This window comes from Chrysochloris asiatica, unplaced genomic scaffold, assembly GCF_000296735.1.
Source record: "Chrysochloris asiatica unplaced genomic scaffold, ChrAsi1.0 scaffold00177, whole genome shotgun sequence".
Taxonomy (NCBI): Eukaryota; Metazoa; Chordata; class Mammalia; order Afrosoricida; family Chrysochloridae; genus Chrysochloris; species Chrysochloris asiatica.
In genome coordinates this window covers 2,211,570-2,227,949 of record NW_006408695.1, presented here as the reverse complement: position 1 = coordinate 2,227,949, position 16,380 = coordinate 2,211,570, and the positions used below count along the sequence as shown (strand labels likewise).

At 38.4% G+C, this 16,380-nt stretch overlaps 1 pseudogene across 1 annotated transcript; it reads left to right on the top strand.

Moving 5' to 3' along the window:
- The first annotated feature begins 1,004 nt into the window (after positions 1 to 1,004).
- Positions 1,005 to 1,609, top strand: LOC102821866 (annotated as a pseudogene). Its single transcript, XR_438772.1, has one exon. The product of XR_438772.1 is annotated as a vacuolar protein sorting 29 homolog (S. cerevisiae) pseudogene (transcript).
- Positions 1,610 to 16,380: the final 14,771 nt, after the last annotated feature.

Genomic DNA, 16,380 nt, shown 5'->3' with positions numbered 1-16,380 from the left:
GAGCTCCCGATGGAATCAAGATGAGCTGAAAACACTTTTGAAATCACACCTTTGTTTACCTCTCTCCTTTCCTGCTCCCTTTATTCCCTTATAGATTTTAGTTAAGGAGTCCTGGTGTTGTGCTGTGGGATAAAGCACTGGACAGCAAGGTCATTTTGTACCACAAAATTGGTGGTTCAAACTTATCAGTTACTCCTTGGAAACCCTATATAGGATTGCTATGAGTTAGAACTTACTCGACGGCACTTAACAACAGCAACAACCAATTACAGTTAAGTTGTTGTTGTTGTTAGGTGCCATTGAGTCACTCCCGACTCATAGCAACCCTATGCACAACAGAATGAAACACTGCCCGGTCCTGGACCAACCTCACTATTGTTGCCACACTTGAGCCCATTGATGCTGCAACTTTGCTAATCCATCTCGCTGGGGGTCTTCCTCTTTATCTCTGATTTTCCACCTTACCAAACATGGTATCCTTCTCCAGTGACTGGTCCCTTCTGACAATATGTCTGAAGTATGAGAGACGAAGTTTGGCCATCTTGGCCTTCAAGGAGCACTCTGGCTGCACTTCTTCCAACACAGATCTGTTGGTTCTATGGGCAGCCCATGGCACTTTCAATATTCTTCTCCAACACCATCACTTAAATGCATCAATTCTTCTACAGTCTTCCTTATTCACTGTCCAGCTTTCGCATGCATAGGAGATTATTGGAAATACCATGGCTTGGGTCAGGAGCCCCTTAATCCTCAAGCTGACATCTTTCCTCTTCAACACTTTAAAAAGGTCTTGTGCAGCAGATCCAACTAATGCAATATGTCATTTCATTTCTTGACTGCTGCTTCCATGAGTGTTGATGGTTGTTTCAAGAAAATGAAGTCCTTGACAACTTTAATCTTTTCTCCATTGATAAGAATGTTGTTTATTGGTCCAGTGGTGAGGATTTTTGTTTTCTTGACATTGAGATGTCAAGAATCCATACTGAGGGCGGAGTGTCGATGGGCTTGAGGAAGAGGGTGGTGGCGGTTGCTGTGACTGAGCAGAGCCCGGTGACAGAATGTTGGTGCTGGTATTAGGAGATCTGCACATCCCACACCGCTGTAACAGCTTGCCGGCGAAATTCAAAAAACTTCTGGTGCCCGGGAAGATTCAGCATATTCTCTGCACAGGGAACCTTTGCACCAAAGAGAGTTATGACTATCTCAAGACTCTAGCCTGTGATGTTCATATTGTGAGAGGAGACTTCGATGAGAATCTGAATTATCCAGAACAGAAAGTTGTGACTGTTGGACAGTTCAAGATTGGCTTGATTCATGGACATCAAGTTATTCCCTGGGGAGATATAGCCAGCTTAGCTCTGTTGCAGAGGCAGTTTGATGTGGACATTCTTATCTCTGGACACACACACACAAATTTGAAGCATTTGAGCATGAAAATAAATTCTACATTAACCCAGGTTCTGCCACTGGAGCATATAATGCTTTGGAAACAAACATTATCCCTTCATTTGTATTGATGGATATCCAGACTTCTACAGTTGTCACTTATGTGTACCAGCTAATTGGAGATGATGTCAAAGTAGAATGAATCGAATACAAAAAATCCTAAAGCCAGGCCTGTCTTGAGTTTTGATTTTTTGTTTTTTCCATTCCCCTGTTTAAGTCACATAATTCAACATTTAAAGGCACAAATTATATCACTTTTATAATATTTTGCAGTAACACTTAATGTCTTCTGTTAATACATAATTGATGTAAGCTTCTTGTAAGAAGATAAATTTTGTTTACGGTATGTGATTTCTATGAAAAATTATGTCACATAGTAAATGATTTGCTGTTAAGAAGCTTATCCTTTTAAATAGCTTTCGGAGTTAATACTTGGAATGTTATTATGAAAGTAGTGCATGAAGAAAAAAAATCTAGCTTTTTTTGTATATACCTTTCTTCTGAAATAAACTGTCATCTTCCAAAAAAAAAAAAAAGAATCCATACTGAAGCCTGTGCTCTTTGATGTTCATCAGTAAGTATTTTAAGTCCTCCTCACTTTCAGCAAGCAAGGTTGTATCACCTGCATATCACAGGTTGTTAATGAATTTTCATTCAATCCTGATGCCAAGTTTTCTTTCATATAATCTAGCTTCTCAGATTGTTTGCTCAGCATACAGGTTGAATAAGTATGGTGAAAGAATACAACCCTGTTGCACACCTTTCTTAGTTTTAAACCATTCAGTGTTCCCATGTTCTGTTCGTACAACTACCTCTTGGTCCATATACAGATTCCTCATGAGCACAATGAAGTGTTCTGGCATACTCATAATTTCAGTTAAATAAATCCCTTTCATAGGATTTCCTGTCTCTGGCTCTGTTTCTGGTTGTGCTGAGTCAATTAAAACTTGTGGTTTCTCTCAGAGTGGATCTGTGCTCCATAGGACTCTTGATAGCTGACTTTTTGAAACTAGATGGCCAGGCATTTCTTCTGAGCTGCCTCTATATGGACTTGATCCTCCAACATTTTAGTTAGCAACTAAGTGTGTTAACCCTTTGCACCATCCATGGATTCCCATGCTTCACCTAACCCTTTGCTGTTGAGTTGATTCCAACCCATAGGACAGAAGAGAACTGCCCCATAGGGGTTTCGGGGTTCTAAATCTTCATGGAATTGAAGAAACTGTTTGATTTATTAAGTAATTGAATGTTTAACTTCTATACCACCAGAAGTCCTTCTTTCATGTTACCTGAGTTAAATCAAGAGGGCATGACAATGTTCCTGTACTGATCAGAACAGTTCTTATCTGATGCTTGTTTCCTTTATCTATGTGCTTTTCAATTCCTGATGTTGCTTTCCTCTTGTTGTTGTTGTTAAGTGCCATCGAGTTTGTTTTGATTCATAGCAACCCTGTATAGGGTTCCTGAGGAATGACTGGCGAATTTGAACTGCCAACTTTGAGGTTCAAACCAACTTATCCCACAGTTCCACACCAGGACTCTGTTCTCTTCTCAATTCTTGATGTTGGTCTCCTCTTGTTGTTGTTGTTGTTGTTGTGGTTATGTGCCATGGAGTCGGTTCTGACTCATAGCGACCCTGTATAGGGTTTCTGAGGCTGTCAATCTTTATGGGAGCAGGAAGCCTCTTCTTTCTCCCTGGAACAGCTGGTAGTTTCGAACTGCTAGCCATGAAGATAGCAGCCTGATTCGTAACCATTACGCAGGAAATAAGCAGGAAGTGGTATAATCAGATTTACATTCAAAAAGTTTATGATATAGAGGACAGCTTGGAAGAAAAAAAGTTTAGCAACACAAATATCAATTAGTAGGTGTACTGGTGTGGACTGCTATCAAGGTGGACTATTCAAACCACCAGCTGTTCCTTGGAAACCCTAAATAGGGTGTCTCTGGGTCAAAACCAACTTGATGGCACTTATCAACAACAAAACTCTAATTGAGAAAGTCTAAATTTCAACATCCATGGAGATATTAAGGTAGGGCAAATTCGAGAAAAAGTAGGCAGTAAAATTAAATTAAGTATTAAAGCTTCCTACTTCCTAAGGGCCTATGAAAAGTTAAATGCTCAAATACTAACCAGAAAGGTTGGTGGTTCTAACGTAAACAGAGGTGGTTTGGAAGAAAGGCCTGGCCATTGAAAACTCTCTGCAGCACGGTTCTATTCTGACACAAAGGAGGCTGTCATGAGTTACAGTCTACTGATAGCAATATAAGACAACTGAAGTCACATATGTTGCTTTATGAATTCATTAAAAATGGATTCTGTTCCTACAAATACAAGTAAAATTTACTCTTGCCATCCAAGAGTTTATAATCTTAATGGGGAATCATGACTCTTTTGATAGTTATTATAAGAGACAAAAAAAAAAAAAAGTAAATAGCATATTATTGTAAAAGACTAAGAAAAAGAACCCACACTAAAGTGAGGGGTGGATTCTTTGCTGGTTCCTGGGATGGGTGGGTGAGGGGAGGGAGGGGAAGGTGGAGCACAGCGTAGGTAATAGACACAGGATAGTTTGGGTGCTGGGGAGGAGGACAGAACAAAAGAAGGGGGAGGGGAATGGAAAAACAAGGCTGATGGAAAAATAATTAGACAGGTCTGCATGGGATAAGTGGGACAGAGGTAAATAACAATGTATACACAACCTTGGAGCAACAGGGCTCTGGGATACAGGGATTGTGACATGGTTGGAATGGGCAAAAGGGGGGAAATAATGTTAAGATGTTTGGCTGTCTTTTGGGGAAAAAACATAAATTGATAAGGCAACTAGTACTATCCTTAGGATCAACTGTTTAAACCAAGACATAATTCTGGCAGGGCTTTTATCTGTGCTTTAGGGAGTAGAAATGGCAGCCTCTCTGGGCTACTGACTGGAAGTAGAGTGAATTGATATGCAAAAATTAGCGAGAGAATTGGAAGAGTCTTCACCTGTGAGCACTAGCTAGCTTTTCAGAGTTTCTTGTTCGCCCCTCCCCACAATGCTTTTTATAGACTTTTTTTTTTTTTTTTTTTTTTTAAGGAAAATCACAGCATAGACCTACAGAAACTGAACTATGTGCATCATTTCATGTTGTTTTCTCCTTTACACCTGATATCCCTAAAATAACTTGATTATGGAATGGCTAAGTTAACTACAAAACATAATTATTACTGTTTACCTTGATTTAAAAAAAATAGAGATAGTAGAATAAATGAAACCTTTTGTGGCTATAACTGAACCTAAAATAAAGGTTATTTAACTTCTAAAAAATAAAGTAAGGATGGCCAAGGGAGAAGAGCACATGCGGGGTGTGGAACCCTATCCAGAGAAGCAGCGATACCAGAGATGGAGGCAGAGATGAGGACATGGAGAGAGACAGAGCAGCTAAGGACTGAGGACTCTGGACTCATGGAAATAGAGGGACTGGGTACTGGTGGCCAGGAGGCAAGCTTACAAAATGTGCTCTTTGGTTGTTTAAATTATTATATATTCCTGAGTGTTTCTGTGTACAACTCCCCCCGCCAAAAGAGGGGGAATGGAAGCAAATACTGTTGAATGATGATGCACGGAGGAGATTGTAATCATTGCAATGAAACGATGAGTATAAAACTGATGTTCTCTCATATAAACTATCACTCAATTCGCAATAAAAACTTAAAAAAAAAGTAAACAGTGTACTAGAATTTGAAGCAAAATACTATGAAAACAAATGGAAAATAAGTTATTCAGAGATGTTTAAGTAGTATAAGCATTTTCTTTGAAGGCATATGTTTAGTTACAGAAGCTAAGCAATTTCCATATTTTATAACCTTCTTAAAATTCCCAGAAAGCCATTATAAGGACATTTTTTGTTGTTGTCAGGTGCCATCAAGTTGGCTCTGACTCATATTGAACATATGCACAACAGAACGAAACACTGCCCGGTCCTGTACCATCCTCACAATTGTTGTTACACTTAAGCACATTGCTATTGCCACTATGCCAATCCATGTCATTGGGGTTCTTCCTCTTTTTCATTGACCCTCTGTTAAACCAAGCCTGATGCTTAAGTGGGTTAATGCGATGGATTGCAAAGTCAGATTGAACCTCAAGGTTGGTGGTTCCAGGTCACCAGCTGCTACTTAGAAACCCTATACAGGGTTGCTGTGGGTCAGAACAGACTTGACAACACTTAACAACAACAACAATATCTTTCTCCATGGACTTGACAACACTTAACAACAACAACAATATCTTTCTCCATGGAGAATATTGTCAGAGTATAGTGTTGGAAGATCAGCCCCTCAGGTTGGAAGGCATTCACAGAACTGGGGAAAAACTGCCTCCTCAAAGTAGAGTTAATGGTGATGACAGCAATGGAGTAAAGCCTTCAGAACCTTCATTTGCTGATGGGGCATTACTCAAAATGAAGAGAAACACCTGTAAATATCTATAAACATTAACCTGTAAACAGCCATAAACATCAATTATTAGAACATGGAATGTACGAAGTATGAATCTAGGAAAATTGGAAGTGGTTAAAAATGAAATGGAACACATAAACATGGATATCTTAAAATTAGTGAGCTGAAATGGACTGATATTGGCCATTTTGAATTTGACAATCACATGGTTTACTGTGCTGGGAATGACAAATTGAGGAGGAATGGTATTACATTTGTCAACAAAAAGAACATATCAGTCGAGAACTGTCTTGAAGTACAATGTAGTCTGTGATAGGATAATATCCATACGCTTACCAGAAATACCAGTTAATACCATTATTATTCAAATTTATTCACCAGCCACCAAAGTCAATGATGATGATTTTGGAGAAGTCTACCAACTTCTTCAGTCTGCAATTGGTCAAACATTTGTATTGACAGTTAAGTGGCAATTGGAATGCAAATGTTGGAAACAAAGAAGAAGTATGATTAGTTGGAAAAAATGGCCTTGGTGATAGAAACCATGTTGGCGATCACATGAAAGAATTTTGCAAGACCAATGACTTGTTAATTGCAAATACCTTTTATGTCATTTTAAAAAAATAAAATGACATAAAAGATGACTATATACACATTGACCTCACCAGATGGAATACAAAGAAATCAAATTGACTACACAGTGAAAAAAGACAGAGGAAAAGTTCCAATCATCAGACAGAACAAGTCCAGGAGTATGCAGTGGAAGAAACCATGAATTATTCATAATCAAGTTCAGATTGAAGCTTATGAAAATTAAAACAAATTCAAAAGAGCCAAAATATGACCTGAACATATTCCATCTGAATTTAGGTATCATCTCAGGAACAGATTTGATGCATGAGACACTGAAGACTGAACACCAGAGGAGTTGTGGGATGAAATGAAGAACACTGGACAGGAAAAAAGCAAAAGATCATTAAGAAGACAAGAAAGGAGGAAAAGACCAAAATGGATGTCAGAAAAGACTGAAATTTTCCTCCAGTGTAGAGATGCTAAAGCAAATGAAAAATATGAGGAGATAAAAGAGCTAAATAGAAAATTACAATTGGCAGCTCAAGAAGACAAAGTTAAATATTAAAATGAAATGTGCAAAGACCTGGAGTTAGAAAATCAAAAGGGAAGAATATACTCAGCATTCCTCAAGCTGAAGTAACTGAAGAAAAAAAACAAAAAACAAATCTCAATATTTTGAAGGATTCTATGGGCAAAATATTGAATGATAATGTAAGCATCAAAAGAAGATGGAAGGTGTACAAAGAGTCACTGTACCAAAAAGAAATGGTCCATGTTCAAACTTTTCAAGAGGTAGCATTTGATCAACAGCCAATGATAATAAATGAAGAAATCCAAGGCGCATTGAAGGCATTGATAAAGAACAAGTCTCCGGGAATTGATGGAATACAAATTGAAATCTTTCAACAAACCAATGTGCCACTGGAGGCACTCACTCATCTATGCCAGGGAATTTTGAAGACAACTACTTGGCCAACTGACTGGAAGAGATCCATATTTGTGCTCATTCCAAAGAGAAGTGACCCAACAGATGGCAGAAATTATTGTATAATATCATTAATATGCCATGCAAACAAAATTTTGCAAAGCTAATTTTTAAATGGCTTCAACCATATATTGACAGAGAACTTCCAGAAGTTCAAGTTGGATTCAGAAGAGAAAACGGAATGAGGGAAATCATTGCTGATGTCAGATGGGTCATTTCTGAAAGCAGAGAAAACTGGAAAGACATTTACTTGTGCTTTATTGATTATGCAAAAGCTTTCGATTGTGTGGATCATGACAACTATGAACATTGTGCAAATGAATCTTCCTGGACTCTTAATTGTGCTCATGAGAAACCTGTACATAGAATAAGAAGAAGTTGTTGGAACAGAACAAGGGGATAATGGATGGTTTACAATTAAGAAAAGTGTGAACCAGGGTTGTATTCTTTCACCATAATTATCCAATTTGTATGCTGAGCAAATAATCCGAAAAGTTGGATTATATGAAGAACATGGCATCAGGATTCAAAGAAACTCATTAACAACCTGTGATATGTAGATGATACAATCTTGATTACTGTAAGTGAAGAGGATTTAAAATACTGATGATGATGAAAGGCCTCAGCCTTTGCTCTGGGTTCACTTCAGTGTAAAGAAAACAAAAATCCTCACCACTGGACAAATAAATAGCATCCATATAAATGGAGAAAGTTTGAAGTTGTCAAAGACTTCATTTTGCTCAGATCAACCATCAACACTCATGGAAACAACTCTCAAAAAATTAAATGATGTACTTCATTAAGCAAATCTGAAAAAGACCTCTTTAAAGTGCTGAAGAGCAAAGATGTTAGCTTGAGGACTAAGGTGCACCTGACGCAAGCCATGGTGTTTTTGATAACCTCATATGCATGCAAAAGTTGGACAGTGAATAAGGAAGACCTGATAGATTTGAGCTATGGTGTTTGAGGAAAATATTAAAAATACCATGGAACACCAAGAGAATAAACCAATCTTTGTTGGAAGAAATACAGCCAGAATGTTCCTTGGAAGCCAGGATGGCCAGATTTCACCTCTCATACTTCAGACATATTGTCAGTCTCTAGAGAAGGATATCATGTTTTGTAAAATGGAGAGTCAGAGAAAAAGAGGAAGACCCCCAACAAGATGGTGTGCACTAGGGCAGCAATAATGGACTCAGACGTAACCATAAGTGTGTGGTTAACACAGGACTAGGCAGTGTTTTGTTCTGTTGTACATAGTCGCTATGAGTTGGAGTTGGTGTTGACTCAATCGAACCTAACAACAACAGCAATGTAATCAAATCATTTTGGCAGAACATACAAAATCAAATGATTCAATTATTCATTGGTCCTACTAAAGTAAGTAACATAAACAAAGGTGTTAATAATGCCTGATAATTTCAGAGAACACTGTTACTAAATTGTAGCATGTATAAGGATAAATAAATGTTTGGAGAGATGGTTGTTAAAGTTTGCTGAGGACACAGGTTGAAATATCTTCTAGGCCATGGTTGAGATTCATGAGCAGAATAGATTTTTTCAGAGTGGGGATCTGATAAGCTTTGGGAATGGGTCCTGGATAACTGTAAATTAATCTAAGTTGATTGCCTGAGTGGATATGGTATACTTTTTATCCAGAAGTGTATGTAGAGGGAGTAAGAAGATTGACCATTTATTCAGAAAATGTTGGTGTTGTTGTTAATTGCCATCAAGTTGTTTTCAACTCATAGTGACACTCTATAGGGTTTCTGAGTTGTGGCTGCTGTGTTTGAACTCTGACCCCACAGTTCAAAGCAACCTGGCCTCTGGTGCATTATCCTGCAGCACCACAATTTAAAGACAGAGGTAGAGTTCATTAACCATCTGTGAAAACACTGGAATTTGTGGGTTTAGAGGGTCAAGAATATTCTTACCCTGATTAAATATGCTCCATACTTACACACAGAGTGCTCCTACTATTATCTGTGTAAAGCAGTACTCTTAGTCCCTGGTTCTTACTATATTACTCTGATGGTAGCCAGGAAGAAAAAAGCTGGGAGTGTTTCTAGATCAGGTAGGCAGGCAGGATTTCCGCTTTGGGTGGATATTACTAGAGAACAATTCTTTCAGATACCTTGTGTTCTTTCTTTTGTATATCTCAGTTTAGGAAACTTCTTTTCTCCTGCCTCCCAGATGACACACTTGATGCATTTAAGGAATGTGATTTCTCCTCCCTTAGTTGCATATTTTCTCACTGCACTTAAGGAATTTGAGTTACTTCCTATTGGTTTGACTCACTCTCTTAGGCAACTCTGGTATTATTTCAGCATACTTTCATCTGTATTTTATTTTTATATGCTAAATGAGTCCTGGATCCATGGCTTCAGTGGGTTTTCTTCTTATTCATTTACTTCACATTCTGGCTCTATCCCTTTTGAGTTTTAGCAGCTTAATGCTATTTTTGGCATGTTAATCATTTTATTCCCTACAAGTAAAGTCTACTTCCTTGGTAGGGAAACAGAATTCTGGGCCTAGCTTGGCCACTAAGGCTGTATGACTTTGGACAAATGCTTTGCTTCACTGGGTTTCAGTTACACATTCACGAAAAGCAGGAAGGGGCTGAAATATGGGCACTTTAGGGACTTTCCTACCTATACAAATCTGTGATTCATAGTTTGTCCTAGCAAGAGTATCTGCCATTTATTCATCTGTTCTCCCATAAAATTATGAGTGTTTATTTATTGTCCTATTTAGTACCTTGCATTTAATAATTTTGTCCATTTATCTATGTTATATTTATTGAGCTCATGCTGATATAGGAGGGAAGTAAGTAAAATAGTATTGCCACAAGGGTTAGTGTTCATACATGGACAGGTTTATTTTAAATAAAATGTATTTAAACATTTTTCTGCTATCAATGACAGAACATGGGAACACTGAATGGTTTAATATTAAGAAAGGTATGCGACAAAGTTGTATTCTTTTACCATACTTATTCAACCTGTTTGCTGAGCAAATAATATAAGAAGCTGGGTTATATGAAGAAAAATGTGGCATCAGGATTGGAGGAAGACTCATTAACAACTTGTGATATACAGATGATAGAACCTTGCTTGCTGAAAATGAAAAGTACTTATAATATTTACTGATGAAGATCAAAGACCACGGCCTTCGTCATCTCAATGTCAAGAAAACAAAAATCCTCACCACTGGACCAATAAACAACATTCTTATCAATGGAGAAAAGATTGATGTTGTAAAGGACTTCATTCTTCTTGGGTCAACTATCAACACTCATGGAAGCAGCAGTCAAATCAAATGACGTATTGCACTGGGCAAATCTGCTGCACAAGACCTTTTTAAAGTGTTGAAGAGCAAAGATGTCAGCTTGAGGACTAAGATGAGCCTGACCAAAGCCATGGTATTTCCAATAACCTCATATGCATGTGAAAGCTGGACAGTGAATAAGGAAGACCATAGAAGAATTGATGCTTGCAAGTTATGGTTATTGTTGTTGTTGTTATGTGCAGTGGAGTCGGTTCTGACTCATAGTGACCCTGTACAGGGTTTCTGAGGCTGTAAAAAAAAGCCTCATCTTTCTCCTGCAGAACAGCTGGTAGTTTCAAACTGCTGTCCCTGGGGTTCGCAGCCCAATTTTTAACCACTATACTACCAGAACTCCTTTGAATTATGGTGTTGGAGGAGAATATTGAAAGTGCCATGGGCTGCCCATAGAACCAACAGGTTGGAAGAAGTGCAGCCAGAATGCTCCTTGGAGGCTGAAATGGCCAAACTTCGTCTCTCATACTTTGGGCATGTTGTCAGAAGGGACCAGTCGCTAGAGAAGGATATCATGTTTGGTAAGGTGGAGGGTCAGAGTAAAAGAGGAAGACCTCCAGCGAGATGGATTGGCCAAGTGGCAGCATCAATGGGCTCAAGCGTGGCAACAGTAGTGAGGTTGTCCCAGGATCGGGCAATGTTTTGTTCTGCTGTTCGTAAGGTCGCTATGAGTCAGCACTGAGTTGATGGTATCTAACAACAACAACAACAAGTAATCAATGAGTGGCTGCGGACACTAGTCTTAGTCTTGCTAGTGGCTATGTAGTATAAGTACTGAGTTCCTGCTAACCACATTGTCAGTAATTCAAGCCCACCAGCTACTCCTAAGGTGGAAGATGGAGGCTTTCTGCTCCCAGAAAGATTTGCAACCTTGGAAACCCAATATAAGGTTTGAGTCAGAACTGCACTGATAGCACTTAACAACAACAGTCTTGTTGTTGTTGTTGGTAGGTGCCACCGAGTTGACTCCAACTCATAGAGATCTGATTATGCACAGCAGAACAAAACACTGCCCGATTTTGGGCCAACCTCACTACTATTGCTACGCTTGAGCACATTGATGCTGTCACTTGACTAATCCATCTCACTGGTGGTCTTCCTCTTTTTCTCGGACCCTTCACCTTACCAAACATGATAACCTTCTCTAGTGACTGATCCCTCCTGACAATACGTCCAAAGTATGAGACATGAAGTTTGGCCATCTTGGCCTCCAAGGAGCACTCTGGCTGCACTTCTTCCAAAACGGATCTGTTAGTTCTATGGGCAGCCCACGGCACTTGCATTATTCTCCTTCAACACCATAACTCAAAAGCATAAATTCTTCTACAGTCTTCCTTATTTACTATCTAACTTTCACATGCATTTGAGGTTGTTGAAAATATCATTGCTTGGGTCAGGTGCACCATAGTCTTCAAGCTGACATCTTTGCTTTTCATCTTAAAAAGTTCTTGTGCAGCAGATTTTCCTAATGCAATACATCATTTGATTTCTTGACTGATGTTTCCACAAGTGTTGATAGTTGATCCAAGTAGAATGAAGTCCTTGATTACGTCAATCTTTATGCCACTGATAATAATGTTGTTTATTGGTCCAGTGGTGAGGATTTTTGTTTTCTTGACATTGAGATGCAATACATACTGAAGGCTGTGGTCTTTGATCTTCATCAGTAAATATTGTAAATACTCTTCACTTTCAGCAAGCAAGGTTGTATCATCTGCATATTGCAGGTTGTTAATGAGACTTCCTCCAATCCTGATGCCATGTTTTTCTTCATAGAACCCATCTTCTCAGATTATTTGCTCAGTATACAGGCTGAATAAGTATGGTGAAAGAATACAACCCTGTCACACACCTTTCTTAATTTTAAACCATTCCGTGTTCCCAATGTTCTGTTTGAACAACTGCCTCTTTGTCCATGTACAGATTCCTCATGAGCACAATGAAGTGTTCTGGAATACTCATACTTTGCAATATTGTCCATAGATTGTCATGATCCACACAATCAAAAGCCTTTGCACAGTCAATAAACCACAGGTAAACATCTTTCTGATATTCTCTGCTTTCAGCCAAGATCCATCGGACATCAACAATGATATCCCTCAGTATTTCTCAAGGTGGGGAACTGAAGAAAAAATTCAAGCCTCAACTTTTGTTATTGAAAGATGCTCTCGAAAATTATGGAAGGATGCAGGAAGCATCAAAAGAAGATGGAAGGAATTGTACCAAAAGGAAAGATGGATGTCATTGCACCAAAAGGAAATGGCTGCCGTTCAACCGTTTCAAGAGGTATCATATGATCAAATGCCAATGATATTGAAGGAAGAAAACCAAGGTGCATTTTAGGAATTGGCAAAGAACAAGGCACCAGGAATTGATGGAATAAAAATTGAAATCTTTCAAGAAAGTGAGACAGCACAGGAGGCACTCACTCATGCCAAGATATTTGGAAGACAACTATCTGGCCGACTGATTGGAAGAGATCCATATTTGTGCCCATTCCAAAGAGAGGTGACCCAACAGAATGCGGAAATCATCAGACAATCTCTTTGATATCCCATGTGAGTAAAGTTTTACTAAAGGAGCTCTGGTAGCATAGTGGTTACGAATCGGGCTGTGAGCCACAAGGTCAGCAGTTCAAAACTACCAGTGGTTCCGCAGGAGAAAGAAGAGGCGGTCTGCTCCCGTAAAGATTTACAGCCTTGGAAACTCTGTGTAGGGTCGCTATGAGTCGGAACCGACTCCACGTCACATAACAACAACAACAACAAAGGTAATACAGAAACGGCTGCAAGCATACATTGACAGAGAACTTCCAGAGGTTCAAGCCGGATTCAGAAGAGGCAGTCTTGTTAGTTTAATCAAAATAGTGGCTTCTGAGGTGATCTGTTGTGTCAGTTAAATTCAAGACAGAGAGGTTAGCTCAAAAGATTATGTATATATGGTTACTGTTTGGGGGATTCCAGTGAGGTCATCTTGATAGATTTTCTTGAAGGACATAGAATGATCCTGGGGGCTTATTAGGGAAAAGTATTTTAAAAAATTGAAAACTTCCTTGGTTAGAAAAAGGTCAGGAAAGTGGCATGTAAGAATTTTTTCCCATTATGACAAGGCACCTTCTCCTTCTTTGAGGATCGAAAGAACTTCTCTACAAGAATTGCATTGGGAAATCTTGCCCCTTCATACTTCTTTTTGTACCCCAAATTATATATATATATATATATTAAAAGAAACATGATTTGAGTCCAAGGAGATTGTGAAAACTGCCATTTTGCTGTGATGCAAAAGAAGAGCATAAAATACTTCAGATAAGGGTAAGAGAAATAGAAGCACCACCATCAGAAGGTATCTTGAGAAACAATTGCTTCACATTTTGGTGTATTTGTTTAATAAAGGTTTGTTTGATTTCACAGCAATACTTTTTGACTTATCCTGGGCTAAACATGAATAAGAGAACAGTAATGGTCAGCCCTTTTACAATTCACAGTATAACTGGGAATACAAAGAAATGGTACTAAGGTGATGAAAGAGGCAGAAGACAAAAGTAGAGGGTGCTATGGGATGTGAGGCAGGGATCTCTCATAATCAGGACAGGTTTCTGTTAGAGAAGGAAGCCACAAGGACACCTGGAAGACAACCAAGAGTGGCCTGGTAAAGGAGAAGAATGTTGTTGTTGTTGTTGTTGTGAAGTGCTGTCGAGTCAATCCCAACCCATAGCAACTTTGTATAGTGTTTCTGAGGAGTGTCTAGTGAGCTTGAACCACTGACCTTGCAGTTCTAATGGCTTTGCAGTCTGGGGCATTAACCCACAGTGCCACACCAGGACAGAGAGAATTGTTGTTTAGAAATCTTCAGAACGAAATAGTATTTATAAAATGTTCTGAAATACATGGATATGAGCCAGATCTTGCTGTGACATTTTAATCCATCTAAAGCTTTTTGTTGTATGTTTTGTTATTGTTGTTGTTGTTTTATTTAAGTAAAAAACTGACACTGTCTTATAAAAATAAAAAGCTACAACAACAACAAAAAAGGTCCTGTGTTTCAGATGAACTGTTGCTGAAAAAGAAGATACTAAGTGAGAAAAAAAAAAAAATGACATAAACATAACCAAACACCAAACCCATAAATCATCTGTCAGATTGTCATATTGTGGTGCCTTGTGTGTTGCTGTGATTCTGGAAGCTATGCCATGGGTATTTTAAATACCAGCAGGGTCACCCACAGTGGGTAGATTGCAGCTGAGCTTCAAAACAAAGACAGACTAGGAAGAAGGAGAAACAGACTACTTCTGAATATTTAGTCAGTGAAAAACTTATGAATAGCAATGGAAGACTGTCAGCACCAGAATATTGAGTATTGAAACATGATGAGGAGCACCAGATTATTATCAGATATAGTGTCAGAAGATGAGCCCCTCAGTTAGGAAGGCACTCAGAATATGACTGGGGAAGAGCTTCCTCCTCAAAGTACAGTTGACAGTGATGATGCAGTAAAGCCTTTTAGATTTTCAGAAGCTGATGGGGTACAATTCAAAATGAAAAGAAACTGCTGTAAGCATCCATTAATAAGCAGAATATGGAATGTATGAAATATGAATCTAGGAAAATTAGAAATTGTCAAAAGTGAAATGGAGTGTATAATCATCGAAATCCTGAGCATTAGTGAGCTGAAACGGATTGGTATTGGCCATTTTGAATCTGAGAATCACGTGGTTTACTATGCTGGGAATGACAAATTGAAGAGGAATAACATCCTATTCATCATCAAAAATAACATATCTATCTTGAAATACAATGCTATCTGTGATAGGGTATTATCCATACACCTACAAGGAAGACCAGTTAATACCACTATTTTTCAAATTTACACACAAACCACTAAGCCAGTGATGTGAAAATTGAAGAATTCTACCAAGTTTTTCAGCCTGAAATTGATCAGACATGCAATCAAGATGTACTAATAATTAGTGATGATTGGAATGCAAAAATTGGAAATGAAGAGGAAGGATCAGTAGTTGGTGATAGAAACTATGCTGGAGATCACATGATACAATTTTGCAAGACTAATGACTTCATTGCAAATACCTTTTTTAAACAACATAAAAGATAACTATACACATGGAACTCATCAGATGGAATACACAGAAATGAAATTGACTGCATGTGTGGAAAGAGACAGTAGAAAAGCTCCATATCATCAGCCAAAACAAGGCCAGGGACAGATTGTGGGACAGGTCATCAATGATCATATGCAAGTTTAGGCTAAAGCTGAAGAAAACTAAAAAAGTCCATGAGAGACAAAATATGACCTTGAATATAGTCCACTTGAATTTAGAGATCACCTGAAGAACAGATTTGATACATTAGACACTAAAGACTGAAGATCAGAAGAGTTGTGGAATGACATCAAGAACATCATATTGGAACAAAGCAAGAGTTCACTAAGAAACAAGAAGTGGACTCCAGAAGAGAGTCTTAAACTTGCTCTGCAGCATAGAGATGCTAAACAAAATAGAAGAAATGAAGAGGTAAAACAGCTGAACAGAAAGTTTCAAAGGTCAGCTCAAGAACAAAATCAAATATCATAATGAAATGTA